We start from the raw sequence: 2,751 nt of genomic DNA, 5'->3' as shown, positions 1-2,751 counted from the left end.
GGGATACCAAATTCAAATTTACAACCAAAAAAAATTACATGTCCCCCAATAAGCATATTTGGCAATCCAGTACCGTACTCAAATACAGCAAAATACCTCGGTATGACACTGGACGCGAAACTTAAATGGAAGGAGGACATCAAGATGAAAAAAGATGAATTAGAAATGAAATTGCGAAACCACCAATGGCTCCTGAGCAGAAACTCGCAACTGTCTGTTCACTGCAAGCTGACCATATACAGTCAAATACTAAAGCCGGTCTGGATGTATGGTGCACAACTAAGGGGTTGTGCAAAGAAAAGCAATATAGAACTCATACAGCGCTTCCAAAATAAAATACTCCGAACAGTAGTAAATGCCCCATGATACATAAGAAACAGTGACCTTCATCGTGACTTAAAAGTACCGACCATCACCGCAGAAATTAACAAATTGGCAGCGTCTCACCAGGAAAGACTTCGCCTACACCCAAATGAAGAAGCTAGCAATTTGCTTAATAGCAATCTAAGAAGACGATTGAAGCGTACAAAATCTTTTGAACTGGTAGCTCATGCTCAAAAATATTTAATAGAATGTATTGATTTTAAAATCTTATGTTACTCGATGTAAACAGAAGAAAGAAGAGTCATATGGCAAATGCATAAAGCAGGGAAAAAAGTGGCAGAAATGGCTAAAATTTTGAGCTGTTCACGAAAAAAAGTATGCAATGCAATTAATTCAGTTGCTGGTAACCCCAAAATACTGATAAAAGGCAAAACTCGGAAGCCAAGACCACGAAAGACCGATGTGCGAACGGATGCTGCCATTATAAGGATGGTGCAAGTTGATCCACTTATGTCATCGCGGCAGATAGCATCCGATATTAGTCAGTCATTGGACACAGAAATATCCTCTCGGCTTGTTAAAGGCGGTTAAACGAGGCAAACTTTGTTTGGACGCATTTCCAGGAAAAAACCATTTCTGTCTAAGAAAAATATTTCGAAACGGCTATCTCTCGCCAAAACCAATGAAAGGAAAAGTCTAAATTTTTGGAAAAAACGTGCTGTGGAGTGACGAAACCAGGATTAGGAGCAGATGGGGGAGTATTTGTACACCGACCGATATGCCAAGAATACAATCCTAGGTTCACCCAGAAGACGGTCAAACACGGTGGTGGAAATATCATGGTGTGGGGTGCATTTTCTTGGCACGGAATAGGCCCACTCGTTCGAATTCATTATGTCTTTGAAAATATGCCCATTAAATGGTGTTTTATGCAAGACAAAGACCCCAAACACTCCTCCAAACTGGTAAAGAGTTGGTTTAGTATGGAAAAAATTGATGTTTTGGACTGGCCTGCTCAAAGCCCTGACTTAAATCCAATCGAAAATCTGTGGAATGAAATTAAGATGGAAGTGGCAAGGAAAAACTATAAAAATTTGGATGATCTTTGGTCTGCTGTTCAGGAATCATGGTACTCCATACCTAACAACAAGTGCCAGGAACTCGTACAAAAGTATGAGTCGCAGGTGTGAAGCAGTAATTAAAAACAAAGGCTACAGCACAAAATATTAATAACTTGCAGGTTTGTGAAACAAAAACAAGAAAAAAATATTCTTTTAACTAGATTTTCTTTAATTTTTTAAGGTTCTGTCATTTATGTGTCCAACAAATTCTGTTACCTTTTCAGAAGTTTTAAATTTTTTGGTGTTCAAATTGAATTCAATATTTGTTTAGTGTTATCGTTGAATATAAGAAATAAATCTTTATAAAGAAGCAAATACCTGTTCATTTTTTTTAAATTGACGTTAGTATAGCATATCAAAGTTGGCTTTAAAAAATGTGGCATTTACGTGTCCATAGCTGTATATGTATGTATGTATATCTATAGTGTCTACATACTTCAAGGAGTACTCATAATTTTAATTAGCTGTGCTAAAATAATACCACCTTATGACAAATACGACAAATAGCAGGCCTTATGAATCCCCTAATTGTGTATTTATTTATATCTCATTGTTAACTACAAACTATTAAATAATCTGTTAAATAATGAATAGGCATGCATGTGTGTGTTTGTGTGTGAGTTAGATCGGTTCTTAAGTATGACACATCACTATAGTAATCAACGATAATTGAGTAAAAATTGGTATTCGGCCCATTAGCTCAGTTGGTTAGAGCGTCGTGCTAATAACGCGAAGGTCGCGGGTTCGATCCCCTCATGGGCCACACTCATTTGTTTTGCTTCTACAATTTTTAGCAAGAGAAGACTCGCTTTTTGTAGTTATTTAAATTTAAAGTGCTTGTACACACTTTGATTGAGACATGGTTTATAATAATTGGATTGCAATTAGTGGTGGAATTTTGAATGAAAGGATTCATCACTTTCACTAAAAGAAATCCATTGGGAAGCATGAATGGGCGAGAGTGAAAATGAGAGCGGCGGCGGGTCTCTGACTTTGTCTTTTACCCCTTATATAAATATGTACACACATGCATACAGTGCACATACTTACCACTCACTTGTTTTTTAGATGAAACGCGTGCTGGCTTGCGGACGGGGGCAATGGTCGCACTGGGGGATTTGCTAGAGAGCCACTCGAGTGCACACAAAACGGGCCCGAAGTACGGATTTCAGCATAACCACAAGAGCAGCTGCAACAAGCATGCAAGTGTACACACATATAAATATACACGCATACACGCATACATAGAAATATAAATGTGTGTATGTCTGAATATTTTTAGAAAATGTGACTTTGGTGTGCGCAA

At 37.8% G+C, this 2,751-nt stretch overlaps 1 non-coding gene across 1 annotated transcript; it reads left to right on the top strand.

Moving 5' to 3' along the window:
* The first annotated feature begins 2,134 nt into the window (after positions 1–2,134).
* On the top strand, positions 2,135–2,208 carry Trnai-aau (transfer RNA isoleucine (anticodon AAU)). Its single transcript has one exon. It is a non-coding gene; the product is annotated as a tRNA-Ile (tRNA).
* The last annotated feature ends 543 nt before the right edge of the window (positions 2,209–2,751 follow it).

Source organism: Anastrepha obliqua, chromosome 2 (assembly GCF_027943255.1).
Source record: "Anastrepha obliqua isolate idAnaObli1 chromosome 2, idAnaObli1_1.0, whole genome shotgun sequence".
Lineage (NCBI taxonomy): Eukaryota > Metazoa > Arthropoda > Insecta > Diptera > Tephritidae > Anastrepha > Anastrepha obliqua.
Note: the sequence above shows the minus strand (reverse complement) of the source record. Positions and strands in the feature narration are given on the sequence as shown.